The sequence below is a fragment of the Mesocricetus auratus genome, unplaced genomic scaffold (genome assembly GCF_017639785.1).
Source record: "Mesocricetus auratus isolate SY011 unplaced genomic scaffold, BCM_Maur_2.0 Super-Scaffold_100011, whole genome shotgun sequence".
Classification (NCBI taxonomy): domain Eukaryota; kingdom Metazoa; phylum Chordata; class Mammalia; order Rodentia; family Cricetidae; genus Mesocricetus; species Mesocricetus auratus.
The window spans coordinates 19,344,593-19,364,555 of NW_024429195.1; the positions used below are offsets into that span (position 1 = coordinate 19,344,593).

At 36.1% G+C, this 19,963-nt stretch overlaps 1 long non-coding RNA gene across 1 annotated transcript in view; it reads left to right on the top strand.

Annotated features, from left to right (window-relative positions):
- Positions 1–19,963, top strand: part of LOC121143198 — a 130,430-nt gene that overhangs the window by 106,444 nt on the left and 4,023 nt on the right. The gene's annotated exons all lie outside the window — the stretch shown is intronic.

The window sequence follows — 19,963 nt, forward strand, 5'->3', positions numbered from 1 at the left end:
AAAACGTATCTGTCAATAAACTAGCAAATGAAAAGACATATTGTTCTAGGTTCTTATAACACATTGTGGTTGAGTGATATAATTAAATTAAAATTTAACACATATAATGGTATATGATGTGTGGTGGAACCTTCAAGTAAATTTGCTAAGGGAAGGAAATAGGCCCTAAAATAATAGTATAATGTTGTTATACTTATGTAAAAGTTTAGAACTTCATAAGACATAACTGACCTCATCCACGTTAATTTGATATTTATTGATGATGTGTTTACCTAAGTATTAACAGCCTATAAGCCCTATACATGGACAGTGTCTGATCTTTGTGGACTGCCTATGCTGATGACAGTATGTGAGACTTTTCTCCTTCAAAAGAAATAATGGTTTTGAATAGGTTTTATTTGCTAAAGTGAAAACGTCCAAGACATAACAAAGAATCTACATTACCTCCATTCCTACAAGCGTATTTTAACCTAATCACATAAGCTATGCATTATATAACTCACACTGGATACTTGAATGTTTAAATAGTATATTTCCCTAGACATACTACATGATACTGTATTATAAATAAAGTTTAAATTGTGAATTACTCAAAGAGATTAAAAACCACCAATACAAGTATAAAATTGACATAACAATGCTCAATACAAGTTTATGTGAATAATTCCTCTCCTCAGGGTGCTGGGAGGAGGCAGAGATACAATATACTGAATATTGTGAAGTGAGGGTATTTTATGGGCTGTAGAAATAGAATTGCAATTAAGAGAGTTTGTTACATTTTCAGAGGGACAGAGTTTAGTTCCCAGTACTCGTATCAGTCAGGTGACAGAACTGTTTGTAACTCTAGCTCCACGGGTTCTAGTGCCTTTTCTGGACCTTCTGAGGAATCCATCACAACACCTGGGACATACCCTCTCTTTCTCTCTCTCTCTCTCTCTCGTCTCTCTCTCTCTCTCTCTCTCTCTCGTCTCTCTCTCTCGTCTCTCTCTCTCTCTCTCTCTCTCTCATGCACACAAATAAAAACAAAATTTAAATTAAGTTAAAACCCACACACCTATGAACACTTGATTTTTGACAAAGAAGATAAAACTATACAATGGAAAAAAGAAAGCATCTTCAACAAATGATGTTGACATAACTGGGTATTGGCATGCAGAAGACTGCAGATAGATCCATGCCTATCGCCTTGTACAAAAGTTAAGTCCAAATGGATCAAAGATCTCAACATAAATCCAACCACACTGAAAGTCTTAGAAGAGAAAGTGGGAGATACTCTTCAATGAGTTGGTACAGGAGACAACTTCCTGAATATAACACCAGTGGCACAGACACTAAGATTGACAATTAACAAATGGGACCTCCTGAAACTAAGAAGCTTCTGTAAGGGAAAGGACACAGTCAACAAGACAGAAAGGCAGTCTACAGAATGGGAGAAGATATTCACTAACCCCACATCTGACAGAGGGCTTATCTCCAAAATTTACAAAGAACTCAAGAAGCAAGTCTCCAAAACACCAAAGGATCCAATTAAAAGGTGGGGTACAGAACTAAATAGAAAATTCTCAATAGAGGAGGTTAAAATGACCAAGAGACACTTAAGAAAGTGCTCAACATCCTTAGCCATCAGGGAAATGCAAATCAAAACAACTCTGAGATACCATGTTACTCCTGTCAGAATGGCTAAAATCAAAAACACCGAAGACAATTTATGCTGGAGAGGATGTGAAGAGAGGGGAATACTCCTCCACTGCTGGTGGGAGTGCCAACTTGTACAGCCACTTTGGAAATCAGTATGGAGATTCCTCAGGAAAATAGGAATCAATCTACCACAAGACCCAACAAATCCACTCTTAGGCATATATCCAAAAAATGAAAATTCACACAAGGGCATCTGCTCCACTATGTTCATAGCAGCATTATTTGTAATAGCCAGAACCTGGAAGCAACCTAGATGCCCTTCAACTGAAGAGTGGATAGAGAAAATGTGGTACATTTACACAATGGAGTATTACTCAGCAAAAAACATAAAACAATGGAATCTTGAAATTCGCAGGTAAATGGATGGCACTAGAAGAAACCATCCTGAGTGAGGTAACCCAGTCACCAAAAGACAAACATGGTATGTACTCACTCATATATGGATTTTAGACATGGATCAGGATAGTGCCAGTCTACACTTCCACTGACAGAGAGTCCGGGAAACAGGAAAGAACCTAAGAGAGATATGCATGGTACTACAGAGAATAGGAATGAGGCAAGATCTTCTGAACAGATTGGGAACACGGTGAGGGGTGGGTTGGGAGCTGGGAAGAAGAGAGGGGAGGAAGAGGAGAGAGTAGGTTATGGGGGAACAGGAAGGTTGAGTGGGAGATAGAATAGGGTGAAGAGGGAATCATAGGTTAGAAGACAGATCTGCCACCAGTGTGACCTCTAGTGATCTAAAGGGATGACACCAACTGGCAAGCTAAGCAATAGTGTAGAGACCACCTTGAATGCCCATTCCTGATAATGAACTTGACGTCTGCAATCATCCTGGAGCCTTCATCCAGTGACTGATAGAAACAGAGGCAAACACCCACAGTTAAACACTGAACTGAACCCATGGAACCCAGTGACACAGAGAGAGGAGCAATGAGCATATTGGCAAAGAATGGGCTGGCAAATCCAGCAGAGACAGCTGATCTGAACAGGGGAGAGCTCTTGGACCCCAGACCGACAGCTGGGAGGCCAGCATGGGACTGATCCAGACCCCCTGAGTGTGAGAGTCAGTGAGGAGGCCTGGGCAACCTATGGGGTCTGGGCAGTAGATCAGTGTTTACCCTGGCATACAAACGGACTTCGTGTGTCCCTAACACAAAGAGGGATGCTCTCTCAGCCTGGACTCTTAGGGGAGTGCCTGTAGCCTGCCCTGAGCAAAATGGCAGACTCTAGATATCCCCTATGTGGAAGGAAGTGGCCATAGGGTGGGAGGCTGGAGAGGATGGGGGGGAAGGAGGGGAAGGAGAGGGAACTGGGATTGACATGTGAAGCAAGCTATTTAAAATTAAAGTAATAAAAATAAAAAGCAATTTCTATGATTCAGATTCATCACACTATATAGTGTGCAACTTTGAACATGTATTTTTTTCCCAAAATTTTCTATGGAGTAAATATTGGATATTATTTTAACCATGGTAAACTGAAATCACAGAAAGCAAAAGTTGTGGAGGCAAGAAGCCATGTGGTAGATTTTGAAAGTTCCAGCATCAAAAGGCTGTGGTTTTACAGTCAGTTTACAACAAAGCTATATCATTTTTTTCATATAGTCACCTTTTTCTAAGGCACATTCACACTCTGTGGATACATTGGTAGTGATTACTAAAAACTAAAATGAAATCTCCTTTGGATCAGTCTGTTATCATATATTTTCCAGAACACAAATCCAACATTTCTGCTTTTTTATGCATTTACCTTGGTTATTTACATCCAAGTAAGATGTGAAAAGAAATATAAATACAGTAGCATTTAATGTAGAGGGAGGTGATAATTGTCTTAGGGATTGTATTGTGCTAGGTAAGTGTACATCATTCTACCAATTAATAATAAGAATCTGCACCATTAGTCCAAGACACCATCATCACTAACAAAAATAATTATATTTTACAGTAACAAAAAGAATTACATTTTATAGTTTGCCTTAATTTTACTTAATTACAACTCAGGCTCTTTCCCAGAGTCAGTGATAATATTGTTCTATTAATTTTAACTTTTATTCCTACATATTATACAATCATAATTGCTGTTGATTCATTTGAATCAATGACATCATGTAATGTCTGAACATTTGTAAAAATTGATGAATCAGAATCATCTAGGTGGGAAGATACTTCGGTTATAATTCCTCTGTCAACAGTATGCAATTTTATACTAAGTCTTTGAGTGTTGTTAATCCATGTATAATATATTTGACAAATGTCAATTAACAAGGATGTTCAATTAACCAAAAAACTCAATTTTCCAATTATTTCAGGGTAAATGGATACATATTGTAGTTCTTGTTAAGATGTAATTGCTTTAAATGTAACTTTTATTATTTATCCATGCTTAATGGAAATTGAATTTCTTTGACCTAGAAATTCCGTCTTTTGAAAATAAAAGTAGGGTCTCCCACTCATATGTCCATAGTGTTGAAATACAGGTTGTAATCAAGCATACAATTTGAAATACAGACTTTTAAAGAACATTGGATTTAATATTTAATAGTGCTTTCTTATTTTCAAGATATATTACATTGAGATTCACTCATGCATATGCTACATGTTGTCTAACCACTTTCACAATTTATTTTTATTTTTACTGAAAATAGATTTTTCTCTCTCACAATACATTCAAACCTCAGTTTCCTTTCCCTCCACTTCTCTCAGTCTACCCTGCCCCCCAGATCCTATCTCTCTCTCTGTTTCCTCTTCAGAAAAAGAGCAGGCCTACAAAACAACAGCCAAAGAAGACAAACTAGTACAATAAGTCAAGGTGAAAGCTCTCATATCGAGGCTGGATAAAGCAACTGAATAGGAGCAAAAGAGTCTCAAAGAGTAGGTAAAAGATTCAGGGTTACACCCTTTCTCACTGCTGGGAATTCCACCAAAAGACCAAGCCAACAGCCGTAACATATATTCAGAGGGCCTGGTGAAGATCCATTCTAGCATTCAGGAGGCAGAGGCACAAAGATCTCGGAGGCCAGCCTTATCTATAGAGTGAGTTCCAGGATAGCCATGGCTACACAGAGAAACACTGTTTTTAAAAGGTGTGAGAAGTGTGTTTGCTTGTTTGTTTTAAATTACATTACCTTTTTACTCCTGTTAGTTCTGCCAGAAAACGTTCATTTATTACATTACTTTTACTACTTTTGTCAAACTGAAAAAAGAGCTTAAAACTGCATGTATTCATGTTGCGGTTCTGTTTTGCAAAATATATACTCAAAGGACTGAAAGCAACTTTAATTGGCCTTTCTGGGGTCCAATAATATATACACTCTTGTCAGTCAAATTGTTTGACCAACTGGAAATTATTTCTTCCAATTGTTGTGGAAAACCTATTAGCATGATGTTCTCTCAGTTCAACAGTTAACCATATAAGTAATTCTTTGTTGGCATGTGTCCAATGTATGAAGGAAGGATAAACTATGTTCAGTGAAAAATAATTTTCTTCTAAATATAAGTTCTTGTATGTTATGTATCAGTGGTAGCTTTATAAATAATTATTTGATATTTGTACATGAAGAAGAACTGTTGTAGGCATTAAAATGAATTTTGTTAACAATAGTATTTATAAATCAGTATTACTAGCAATCAAATTATTGCTCCTTCCAACACTGCATTGCCATGAGTTTCTAACTTTTTAAATTTTAACTAGACTTGGAGATTCAGTGTTTCTACAGCATACATTACTCTTGGAGTTTGTCTTTCGTTTCTGCCTTATGAGTGATACTACCCCCAAAGATCATACATTTTTCCCTGTGACTCTTTTTTGATTTCTCCTGCTAGAGTGCAGACACAATTCTGCTTTTTCCTGCTTATATGTGTCTTCTGATTCCTTCTCATCTAACTTCTATTGTGTTTGTATCTCTTTTTCAATCTTTGCTACTAATAATTACTCCTGTGTTCATCCCTTGGGAAAACTCATGGTCCTTCATTATACAAATGTTAGTTGCTGTTGCCTTAGTGATTTTTCCTGCACATTTGATTTAAGTGGGTTCTTCCTCCTTTTGCCTCTGAAATCATTGCTCAGTCTTTCATTTATATTTTTGTTAACATGGACTTTCTAGACAGGGTGTGCGAGTGTATTGGTCATGCATTTCTTTCTCTGGATGTTTTCCAACCCCAATACAGCTTTTAGTTCTTTTAATGACCTTAGAATCTGCTGAAACAGAGAAACTAAGAGCCTCATGCAGAATCTTTACTAAAGTATTCACATCCCATGCACTTGATTTAGGTTGAGGACACTGAACTTCTGGTTCGTGTGCTTTTCCTGCTTCTGATCCATGGCATTTGCCTGTATCTTAAATGGTATTGGGATGATCTTACTTATTCCATTTTCTCTGTCTTACTGGAATGCATACATGCTGTTGATGCCACTTTTACTAACCCCCAGATGTTGAAAATAATTACAGTTATTATTATATTCATTATTTTTATGGAATTGCAATTATAGTTTATTCCTTGTTTTATGAATTATTTTCTTTATGTCATAAAATCAGAGTGTATGAGTATTTAGATATTTTTATGTACCGAACTTAGAACATCATTGTTCTGAAAGAAAACACATCAGTTCTTAATGCTAGAAGAACCTTTGTCACTCAGAAGAGGATATTCTGCCCCAAAAGGCACAGGCTCATCTGCTTTCCTCTAAAGCATTGGTTCTCAACCTTCTTGATGCTGTGGCCATTTAATAAAATTCCTCATGTTGTGGTAACTCTAACTACAACCATGAACTTATTTTGGTTGCTACTTCATAACTGTAATTTTGCTACTGCTATGAATCATAATGTAACTGTCTGATATGCAGGATATATGATATGGGACTCCTATTGAAGGATTATTCAACTCTAAGGGGTCAAGGCCCACAGATTGAGAATCACTACTCAAGAGATGATGAGGGAATTTCTTTCCATGTCTTAGTTATCCTTAGGAACCAATGCCTAGCATCATGCAGATAGCAAATGTCTACTTTCTCATACAGAGATATCGAAAGCCAGACTTTGTTCTATTCTTGTTTTTTTGTCTCCTTTACTCATTGTATTCTCTGGGTTCTCATTTCTATTGATTGACCCAGCATTGAAACCAGGCTAGAACTTCTGTTCTGGACTTTATTTTACATCAAATTCTTATGTTTGTTAATTCTGTTCATGTGACACTACTATTTTGGTGATAACTTGCTTAATATAAGCATTTGGTGTTATATGTACTAACTACCAAAAATCCAACAGGCAAACAAAAAAAATGAAGAGTTAATTCTTGTTCCCTGTTGTATTTCTAGCACCAGAGGTTTTCCGTTGGACAACCCACAGATTTTCAGTGGCTGTTTCTGGTTTATCAGGGCTTAGTTTGGAAGAAAAAGCAGCAAGAAGAAATAGCACCAAAACATGTGTAATGGATAATACATTATTGCGTGCTTTTAATTAGCACATATATGAAAGTTGGCCTTAACTGTCAGTTTGAATATACTCAGGATCATTAGTGTGTTCGTGGGGTATTTCTTTAGAGGTTTAAATGAGAAGGGACAACTCATCATAATTGTGATCACTTCCATCCTGTGTCCTGGGGCCCCACAATAAAAGAAAGGAAAAAAGAATATCACCTGAAAACCATCTTCCACCTCCACCTCAATCTGCTTCCAAAGTTGCAACATGAAGAGCTGCTTCATACTCTGATAACTGCAGCTAGACATACTGTCACCATATTGCCTTCTTGCCATGATGGACTGTACCCTCAAACTGCAAGCTGCAGTAAAAATTCCTTTCCTTTTTTTTAAAATCAGGTATTTGTCATACTTATGAGAAATGCAACAAAATCTAAAAACAGTCATGCATATGTATTTGAATGAATTATAACAAAATCTTTTGTAGTTATCCTTATTTTCCTAGCATATAATACTGGCTGTTTCAAGACAGGTCAAATATCAAAAATACCTCACCACTATCTAGAATATAACATTTATGCTTGAGAAATGAGAGTAATTTTAACAGTACCATCCTTATACAAAGGACACACACACATGGATAACCTATTTGTACCAAAGTGATATAAAATCTTTTTGGAATTTTTAATTTTATTTGCACAAAATATTATAGCCTTGGCCAGAACTTAAAAAAAGAATGCTAACATTTTTTTGCTATATAGTAAACACAATGACTAATAAATTACTAAGAATTTAATAAGTATCCAAACAAACAATGAGGTAAATGTTACCAACATTCATTACATTTGAAACATCAAGCATTTAACAAACTATATCTTAGTGTCACCCTTAACAGTGAAAGTGACTATAAAACTTGTCCTTTCATTGTGTTCATTTCAGCTTAAATGCACTATATAACGACGATTGAAGTCTCCAACTTTCTTGTTGACAATAAACATACTCTCATGTAGACCCAATGTCAAAGAGCTGATCTTCCAGAGGTCCTGAGTTCAATTTCCAGCAACCACATGGTGGCTCACAACCATCTGTAATGAGATCCAGTGCTCTTATCTGGCCTACAGGGATACATGCAAACAGATAAATAAATAAATAAATAAATAAATAAATAAATAAATAAATAAATAAAATATTAAAAACAGATATGCAAAGCTATAAAGTTAGTAATAATATTAAATTTCAAACATTTTCCAATTACTTACTTTATCAATGAATTGTCAAGTCACCCTTTAATCTATTTAATAAGTACCTCTTTGAGCTTATTTCAAAAATAGTAAGTATAAACAACTTTTGAATAATTATGTTTCTAAAAGCACCCTAGTGTCAAAGAGACATGAAGATATTCTTTCTGTGCACCCAGAGTGGGAGGAAGAGGCCCAGTGTTAAAACAGCAAGAGATCCTGGGCTGTCAAGTCTTCAGTCAGCGCCTACAAATTACCCATTCACAAAGACAAAAGTTACAACTTTAACATCCTTACAACTCATTCTAAAAAACTGCAGATGTTGCCAAACTGTGTACAATACCCAGAAGAAGTAGATTTGAAAATTTTAAATGAGGTGGATTTTGGAATGGCTTTTTATTTTGTAAGTTTGTCTCTAACATGATCCAAAGAATCATTCTGAAAGAAATGATTGGGTGTGTAATTTCCATCATCCCCTGAAAAAAATTTTAAGGTGAACAAGCAAAGACAGAATAAGCTGCAGAACAGGTAATACTTATGTGGGGGTATTAAAATAAATTCGTACAGCTGGTAAATGGAAAGCAGGGAGCATTAAGGTTGAGGCTGGACCTCAAACATTACAATTAAGCTCAGACTGTATATTAAACACATAACACTATATCTACTTAATTAGTCTGTTAATTTGATTAGCATGGCTGACTGCAATTTATTTAGGGCAAACTAATAATGGCTTGCTTATTAAGGATGGTTTAAATGTATGCAGAGGAGAAAGGAGCCCATGACACAGAGACAAGTTCAGATCAATCATGATTCCTTGTGGCAAAGTACTTGTAAATCAAATTCAAAGTGCATTTAAGAAGAAATCTAATTCATTATACAGGCAGCAAATATTTCATAGAATTTGCAGCTGTGCAGAACAAGTATGTTTTAAAATGGTTCAGAGCCAAGAAGTGTTAGTCACCATGTATCCTTTGGTAAAGTCGTAAAATCACACATCCTAATTCTAATCCACCATACACATCCCCCAGCAACAAGTATGAAACCCACACTTGCATTTTGAACTGTGTGCAAAAAATTTTGATTTTTTCCCAAATATTAGCTTACATTAATACTTGAATATTAGTTACATGATAACATGCTGGTGGCCATGTTGAAGGAGAAGCAGATAGCAATTGAAGTTCAAGGTGTCAGCCCACCAGGAAGCAAATCCTTGATGGGAGAATCTTTTATAGACAAGGCTCCAAGAGCACATACTGGAATGTCTTTTGCTTGTGCTGAGTCTTTATATGTTTGCTGCCGCTTTCTTTCTCTAATCTGTGTGAATGGGTGTGAAGAGATGCCTGCAATATAGTGTGTTTATCTTATGGAAACATCCTGTATTACTGGGCATTTTTACCTGCAGATTATTATGAAGATGATTTCTTCACAAGCTGTACTGTCTATTTGATAATAATGTTAGGTTATGTAGAGTTTTTATGATAAAATGAAACAACAAAATGTCACACAGATAGGACACATGTGTTTCTATTGAGGAGCCTCATAGACTGTGGCTTAGGTTAATGGTTAAGGAAAACAATTGAGTCCCAGTAGCTCTGTTAGCTTAAATTCTTTTAATCTTAAGGTTAGGAAGTACATCCACAGGTTTTGGAGTGCATTATAACTGAAACAAAGCATTGAAAAGAGCTTAAAGTTAGACCAAGATGTTTTTGTTAAACAGTTTTGAGGTGAAAAACCCAAGAAGACAATAAAAAGTTTTAGAAAGTCACATACTTAAGTGAAGAATTCTTCAAGTTCAGGGAACAAGATCAAACAAGCCCAATTTTCATTAGCTGAGGTGCTTTCATGGCAGGATTTGTTGATGACCAACAGTGAAGATGAATTCCTTCTACCTATTTCTTCCCTCAATCTCCTGATATAAAAAGCTATTGATGAGTGGTTATGTACCATAAAGATCTAAAGTAGAGGTTTCTTTTGCAAAAGTTTGGGTTGTGACTCCTTTAATATTGCCTATAAGATTACCTTTACAGATTTGTAAGAAAGTGATCTGTTCATTCATTGTAACTGCAAAACGGAGGCTGCAAATAAAATATTTTGCTTGCCTATGCTGTTAATCAGTAACAAGTTGCTTGGATATGACTGTGTATGAGTTCTTAGGATAATTTGTTTTTCACTTGTGATATATGTTAAGTATATGGAAAACATGATTTTTTTACTTATATTCATTATAATCACTCACTTGAAAAATAGAATGTAACGACATTGTAATTTTTTATATTGCTTGAAAGATTTTGCTGGGATATATAATCAGGAATGGAAAAAATAAAGTGAGGAGAAGAAAACATCAAGAGAGACAGAAGGGACATTTCTGGATAGAAATAAGAAAAGAGAAAATGAATACAGAAGAATAAAAGAAGGAACCATCAAGAGAGTGTGAAAATATATTTTTCCCTAATGCTTTCAGAAAAAAAAGACACAATACACCCACTCTATGGATTCCCTTTGAGCAATGTGTTGCTGGAGCCTGGCCAACCAGCCAGCAAAACTAACAATATTTTAACATACCAAATGATATATTCTTAAATTAATTATACAAACCACCTTCAAACAACAAATATTTACACATGCTTATATTTAATCCTTCTAATGTGGCCACAGGAAATTTAGACACTGAAATTGTTTATATTTGTACTTACTATATTTCAATTTCTTAGCTCATCCTTGGAGTAATAGCTGCTATTTTGAATATGAATGTGTGCATGCCTGTTTCCTGATGTGGGGTGAAGGATTCTGTCAAAATAGTAATTATCAGCAGCAACAATGACTTTTATTGCATTCTCTTTACTCAAGTCTATTCCAGTTTTTCTGTCAGAAACCTCAAAAAATGAGACTAAGAGCAAAATACCTTTTAAATAAATGATAACCAAGCTGCAATCTGTAGTACCAGGGAGGTTCAGTATAGAGGAGTAGACTAGGGTGGCAATGGACCTCCATGGGAGAGGAAAATAGAATTGATTTTATGGGTGGACTGGGACAGAAGGGTATAAGTTAGGGAGGGGCATGGGAGATAGGGACGAAAAAAGGGATTCCGGGTGAGATAGCTAGAATTGAGGGGCATTTTAGGTATGGTATGCAAACCTAGTGCAACAGAAACTTCCTAAAATATATGAAAGTGATCCTAATGAAGTCAGCAAATAATGAAGGAGACAGAATTCCAACCGGTCAGCTCTTGTCACCAAACATATCTTTGATTGCTTCAAATTGAGTATTTGGCCAAAGGAGTCCCAGAGAATTTCCATCTCCAAACAACCCAGGTGTTTGACAGGATTATAAGTTGCTCCTCCCAAAATGGATAGCAAGGTTCATTGCTGAAGACTATATCTACATAACTCCTTGAGCATGGAGAAGTCAAGTTGACTCCTACATTGAATCTTCACTTTTATCTTCTGGTGTCTTTCACATGGTAAGATACTCTGCAGGTTATCAAAAGAGAAACATCAACACCCACAAAGCCACAAAATCCATGATCTACAATCTTTCTCACCTGAAAATTTCGCTAGGGCAATGATGGCACAAAATTTGTGGGAGTAACCAACTAATGTCTGATTTGAGTTAAGGAAGACCCATCCCACCAGATGGGACCCATACCCAAAAGTTCTTGACTGACCAAGAACCAAAGAACATATAACTCAGCAATTTAGGGTAAAACCAAATACTACTTGTCTTAAAATGCACGCATGCATGCAGGCAGGCACGCGCGTGCACACACACAAACACACAATATAATGACTCATAATTATATTTTGCTATACCCATAATCAGTGGCTTATTCAGCCATCATTAGAGAAGCTTCTTCTAGCAGTAGATAGAAATGAATATAGTGACACATAGCTACACAGTACTCACAGAAAGAGACCTTGGAACACAGAGCTCTAAACAAATCTTTCCCTCACAACTCAGGGAACCACACATAAGAGGAGGCAGAAATATTGTAAGAGTCAGGTGGGATGGTGGACATCAGGAAAACAGGTCCTCTAAATGACCTAAGCTAGGAACATATGAACACAGAGACTGAATCAGCAAGTACAGGGGGGTCTGCATATGTATTATAGCCCTCAGTCTGGTCTTCTGTTAGACTCTTGAGTGTGTAAACAAGTGGCTCTATGATTCTAGTATCTTGTCTTACTGCCGTTTTCATTTTGCTCATTTGCCTTGCCCAAATTTAATGAGATGGCTTTTGTTTTTTCTAATTATGATTTAGCTTTTAATTTTTTTGACAAAAGTCTGTTCTTTTCTAATGAGAAATATAATGGGAGTGGATGTGGATGGGAGAGGAGGCAAGGAAGAAGTCAGAAGAGTAGAAGGAAGGGGAATTGAAATTAAGATATATTGCATGAAAAAATCTACTTTTACTAAATATTTTGGAGAAGAAATAAGATCATTAAATAAGTTCAAAAATAAAAAGCTTAATGTGATGCGAAACAATAGTGTAGTTTTGGAGTCAGAAAGGCAATACATTACCAATAGCACAGAGAAGAAAGAAAAAGATCAAATGATTCAAAAGTCAAAAGATATATGCTAATCAGCATGATGCTAGGGTAAATCTGAGAGGTTACTACATAAACTAGAACATAAAGAAAATATGAAGCAAAAGGGATAATTAAATTTATACAGTAGAGTAAAAGAATAGATTTATTAATCCTGCCATTCTTCACTCATACAAATATGTGAAGAAAATTCAGCATAGTTGTTATGAAAGTGGGAAATTTCATTGCTGGTTAGATTCATCAGTATCTAAAACACACAATAATTTATGTAGAAAAGAACCTTTAAGTGTTAGCATTAGGAAAATTCCATTTTCTTGCTGAGTGGTGGTGGCTCACCCCTTGAATCCCAGAACTTGTGAGGTAGAGGGAGGTGGATTTCTGTGAGTTCTAGGCCAACCTGGTCTACAAGAGCTAGTTCAGGACATCTAGGACTACACAGAGAAACCTTGTCTCAAAAACAAACAAATAAAAACAAAAAACAAACAAACATAAAACAAAAAAAGAGAAAAAAATCCCATTTTCTCAAGAGCAGTGATCACAACATGAGAATGCTGACCCACTCTTTCATACAAGGCAATCCAGTGGTTGTTAGGCTTGTTAAGCTACTAATTGCTAGAGAATGCAAACTTACAAGGGACAAAACCCATTTGAATTGACAGTGTTGCCTCATACCTAAAGGCAAGGAAAACTCTATATTTTCTAGCCTTGTGTGGTTTTCTTCTTGTTACAAGGGAAGTTTTTCTTAAACAATCTAGTTACAGGTTTGATTATACTGAATACCTGTTCAGCTAATCTTCTAGAACAAATTTTAAGATGACTGTTAATGCCAGCAGCAATTATATGGGGAATTGATTATGGAAATGAAAGTTGGAAATTCCCAGCAAATTGCCTTTTCTTAAAGAAAACTGGAACTTACTGTAGTGAAAAGGCTAGAGCACACATAAAGTGATGACTTTTGCCATGAGATTCATGGTTATAAAAAGCATCAGTAATAATATAAAAACATCTAAATTAAATTCACTCAGTAGATATGGATGATACTCTGTTTCCAAAGTATGATGACTAATAAGTTATCTGTGATTCAAATATTATCATAGGTTATAACCAGGTAATGACTGAATTTAAGCTTTTTCTCTGACTGTCATGTTCCCTGGTGTAATATCTATAATCTCATAGACATGAAGGAAAAGTGTAATTCAACTCTGTGTGTACTATTAATACAATTAGAGCAATGGAGCTGTATATAATGCATTAAATGAATGTATGGCCAACTTCCAATATTCAGTATCCTATCCAGGGTTTCATGAGGCTCACTTCAAGGCAGTGTTGTGATTTGCCTAGTCACTGCAAATGAAATTTGCAAGTTATCTGAATAGTCCAGACAAATTGCCCACAAACATCTATATTAAGAGCATCAATTAATTAAATAGTAACTTCCATAACGTGCTCTTTACCAGCAAACCTATAAAGTTCAATGTCTATGACTTAAAATATAATTCTATAACAATTTAAGTGACCATCAATATGCCTCTGTATTATTTGCTTCATTACCATCTCAAAAATCCATGATGAAAGAGTTTGTTTTGGCTCACAACTCCAAAATAGTACCTATTTTTGTGAGAAAGTCATGGCATAAACAAGGGAGGCAGCTGGTCATTTTGCACGTGGTTAAGAAGGAGAGCAAGGTAAATCAAGACATTCAGATGGTTTTCATCTTTTTCTCCAGTCATAGATCCCATTCCATGGAATAGTATCTTTTACAGTTAAAGAATGTTTGTCTCTCACCTCAGTTAACTTAGTGGACATACTTTCTTATTGTGGATAGAGAGTGACCTATTATACTCTGTCACAAGCATTTGCAGGGGCTTGCTCAACCTCAGGGATTCTAGAGCCTGTCACATTGACAGTCATGGTATATATGTATGTAAATGTATAGACATTTGTGGGGTATTGAATAAATACTAATGATTAGCACCTACTAAATTCCCATAGTTGTCTATCACAAATCTAACATGTTAGTCTCTTAGTGTAACTTGCCTCATCTGTAAAAGTGAAGATAAATTCTCACATTTCAGTGCTTATAGATGATCAAACTAAGGTTGGAATTGATGGTACACCTTACTTTGTGTATCTCTATTTATATTATAAAATTAGGCATGTTTTAAATGAACAGAGTATAATTAGATGAGAGACAAATGAATACGTGAATAAGGAAATGGGCATAGAATTTAACTAGAGTGTATACTGTTACATTTTTTTTACCTGTTTCTTGTAGGTCAGGATTAAAATAAGTTATACCTGGGAAAATATAACTAGGAATTTTGCTAATTATACCACTAATTGATAGAGAAATATAAAATAACTTCATTGGTTTAGAAGATACATAGTGACCCTTAGAAAGAAAACAGTATAACCTCTAATGCCTTTTCTGTATGTACAGAGAAATGTCAGAGGTGTGGTGGTCCTTGTGCTCATAGAAAAGCACCAGGGAAAGTAGGAATGTTAAACACAGTATAAATAATACTGCACAGCCAAACTATAAATTGGAAGGAGTGACAGTATTTTCCAACAGTAGTCTTTGAAATTTCTTCTCATAGCAGTGGAGAAGCTTAAATACTTACATTAGGCAATTAATCCAATGTAATAAAGGTTAACATATTTTCTTTTTGATTCTTATGGTAAATTTAATAATTTAAGTAATGAGTTAACCTTTTGATGCTGATGGGCTCTTAATTAATTTAAACCTAACCCAACTTGTGCAGTGGACATTTTAAATTGATACTATTTTACTACATCTTTCTAAGTTACCACATTCATTTTAAATTAAAGAATATGATTTCTTTTATGTTATACATAGATATAAAGTATGCTACTTTTTACTATCAAATTGAGCAATGCTTTTCAGAACAAGTATAAAAATTTGAATAACTAAACAAGGAAGGGTTATAATTGAGTACTGTAGACTATATATTTCTCTCTTGAAGGAGTCTTAACTAATACTTTACTATGTGTTCTGTTTTGATGAAGTCTTTCTGACACAGTTATGTGTGGGAGTGATTCATAATTTTGGGTATGTTCACAACATTGAACACTGTCCTCATGAATTTATCAGACACAGGTCAACTGACATTGTATTGTCAATTCTTAATGAAGAATATTGCCCTGTGCTTAACAGAAATAGCAGGAAAGTGAAGTATATAGGTCAACATTAGGAAGAGAATTGTTCATTTTCCTTATAAGATATATTCTTTTTAATGTTAAATACTTTGAGGGTTAGATGACTAGAATGTGATCCTTTGGAACTCAGATATTAACACTACTTGCTTTCATGCTTAAACACATATGCACTAGCTGGGTGTGATGGCACACTTCTCAAAGCACAGTTTCTTGAATTCTCAGGACAGCATGATTTCTAAGCTGAGAGGACCCTGAGCTACAAGGTAAGTGTGAAGCCAGACCTTTTATTTTCATGTCATGTCTCAACAAAGAAAAGACTGAAAATTCACAAAGTTCTGAGTTCAAATAAATAACGCCTTCATTTCAAACAAAACACACACACACACACACGAGATCACTGTCTTTCAGTTTTTAAGATGACTGTGCGCCTCTTAAATTCATTTTATTTTTATTTATTTATTTATTTTTTGGTTTTACTAGAGAGGGTTTCTCTGTATTGTTTTGGAGGCTGTCGGTCCAGCCCGGCCTCGAACTCACAGAGATCTGCCTGCCTCTGCCTCCCGAGTGATGGGATTAAAGGTGTGCGCCACCACCGCCAGGCTTAAATTAATTTTAATTGTCAAATAAAAGCTTTTTAGCAATGTCTCAGTTATTCTTTGAGCTAGTCCATGTTCCCCAAAATGAAATTATTTTTTCCTTATGTATTCTTTTATTAATTTAAATTAGAAACAAGCATGTTTTACATGTCAATGTAAATTCCCTCTCTCTCCCCTCCTCCCCTGGCCCCACAAATACCCTATCCCATCCCCTTTCTGCTCCCCAGGGAAGGTGAGCCCTTCCATGGTAGATGTTCAAAGTCTGTCATATCATTTGTAGCAGGGCCTACACCCTCCCCTGTGTGTCTAGGCTGAAATTATCCCTCTATGTGGTGTGGGTTCCCAAAGTCCACTCATGTACTAGAGATAAATACTGACCTACTACCAAAGGTCCCATAGATTGCCCAGAACTCCAAACTTACATCCGTGTTCAAGGTATCTGTAACAGACCTATGCTGGTTTCCCAGCTATCAATCTGGGGTCCATGTGCTCCCCCTTGTTCAGGTCAGCTGTTTCTGTTGGTCTCTCCAGCCTGGTCTTGCCACCTTTGTTTATCACTCCTCCCTCTCTGCAACTGGATTCCAGGAGTACAGCTCAGTGTTTAGCTATGGGTATCTGCTTTTGGTTCAATCAGCTACTGAATGATGATTCTAGGATGGCATATAAGGTGAACATCAATCTCATTATCAGACAAGGGCATTTAAGGTAGTCTCTTGACTGTTGCTTGGATTGTTAGTTGGGGTCATGCTAGTAGATCTCTGGACATTTCCCTAGTGACAGATTTCTCTTTAAACCTGTAATGGCTCCCTCTATTATGGTATCTCTTTTCTTGTTCTTCTCCATTCTTCCCTGGACTTAAAATTCCTTCTCTGTCTTCTCTTCTTGTCCCTTACTCTTCTCCTTTTCTCTTTCTGCTATCTCCCTTTCCCCTCCACCCATGCTCCCAATTTGCTCAGGAGATCTCATCCATTTTGCCTTCTATGCGGGACCATGTATGTCACTCTTTGGGTCCTCCTTGTTTCCTAGCTTCTCTGGGTGGTGTGGATTGTAGGTTGGTAATCCATTGCTCTATATGTAAAACCCATACATGAGTGAGTACACACCATGTTTGTCTTTTAGTAACTGGGTTACCTCACTCAGGATGGTTTCTTCTAGTTCCTTCATTTGCCTGTGAATTTCAAGTTTCCATTGCTTTTTGTTTTCTGCTCAGTAGTACACCAATGTATAAATATACCACATTTTCTTTATTCATTCTTCAGTTGAGGGGTATCTGAGTTGCTTCCAGGTTCTGACTGTTACCAATAATACTTCTATTAACATAGTTAAACAGATGTCGTTGTATGAATGTGCATTCTTTGGGTATATGCCTAAGAGAGAAATTGGTCAATCTTGAAGTAGACTGGTTCTCACTTTCCTGAGGAACCGCCATATTGATTTCAATAGTGGCTGTAAGAGTTTGCATTCCCATTGGCAGTGGAAGAGTGTTCCCCTCCCTCCACATCCTCTCCAGCATAAAATGTCACTAGTGTTTTTGATTTTAGCCATTCTGACAGGAATAAGATGACATCTCAGAGTTGTTTTGATTTGCATTTCCCTGATAGTTAAGGATGTTGAGCACTTTCTTAAGTGTCTTTCATCAATTTTAGAGTCTTCTATTGAGAATTCTCTATTTAGTTCTGTGTCCCACTTTTTAATTGGATTATTTGGTATTTGGTGACTAGCTTCTTGAGTTATTTGTAGATTTTGGAAATGAGCCCTCTGTCAGATGGGTGGTTGGTGAATATCTTTTCCCATTTTGTGGACTGACGTTCCGTAATGTTGATTGTGTTCTTTGACTTACAGAAGCTTCTCAGTTTCTGGAGGTCAATTTATTTAGAGCTCATCTCAAAGACTGGGCCTCTGGCATTATGCTCAGGAAGTGGTCTCCTATATCCATTCATTCAAGGGCACTTCCCACTTTTTCCTCTTTCAGTGTAGCCATTACAGGTTTAAAGGATTTATGTTGAGGTCTTTGATACATTTGGATTTAAGTTTTATACATGGCAATAGACATGGACCTCTCTGCAGTCTTCTACATGCCAGCATCCAGTTAAGCCAGCCTCATTTGCTGAAGATGCTTTCTTTGTTCCAGTGTATAATTTTAACTTCTTTGTCAAAAATCAGGTGTTCATAGGTATGTGGGTCCATATCAGGGTTTTCAGTTAGATTCCATTGGTTTACAAGTCTATGTTTGTATCAATACAAAGCTGTTTCCAGAACTATAGCTCTGTAATAGAGCTTGAAGTCAGGGATGGTGAATCCTCTGGAAGTTCGTTTATTTTTCAGGGTTGTTTTAACTATCCTAGGTCTTTTGCTTTTCCATATAAAGTTGAGTGTGGTCCTTTGAAGGTGTGTGAATAATTGTGCAAAGATTTTGATGAGGATTGCATTGAATCTGTAGATTGCCTTTGGCAAGATTGCCATTTTTACTAGGTTGATCCTGCCTATCTAAGAGCATGGGAGATCTTTCCATTTTCTGGCATCTTCTTCAATTTATTCTTTAAAGACTCAAAGTTCTTGCTATACAGGTCTTTCACTTGCTTGGTTAGTGTTAACCCAAGGTAATTTATGTTATTTGTGGCGTTTGTAAGTGGTAATGTTTCTCTGATTTCTTTCTCTGCCCATTTATCATCTGTATATCTTAGGGCTACTGAATTTTTTAAGTTAATATTGTTTCCTTCCAATTTGTTGAAAATATTTATTAGTGTAAGAGTTCCCTGGTAGAATTCCTCGTGTCACTTATGTAGACTATCATATCATCTGTAAATAGTGAGTTTTACTTCTTCCTTTCCAATTTGAATCCACCCAATCTCCTTTTGTTTTCTTATTGCTTGAGCAAGAAATTAAATACAATATTTAACAGATATGAAGAGAGTGGACAACCTTGTCTTGTTTCTGATTTTAGAGGAATTGCCTTGAATTTCTCTCCATTTAGTATTATGGTAACTGATGGTTTGCTGCATATTGCTTTTATTATGTTTAGGTATGTTTCTGTTATCTATGATCTCTCCAAGACCTTTATCATAAAGGGGTGTTCAATTTTGTCAAAGGCTTTTTAAGCATCTAATGAGATGATCATGTGGTTTTTCTTTTTCATTTTGTTTATGGGGTGGATTACATTGATGGACTTTCGTATGTTGTACCATCCCTGCATATCTGGGATGAAGCCTACTTAATCATAATGCATGATATTTCTGATGTGTTCTTGGAATCTATTTGCCAGTACTTTATTGCATCAATGTTCATGAGGGAC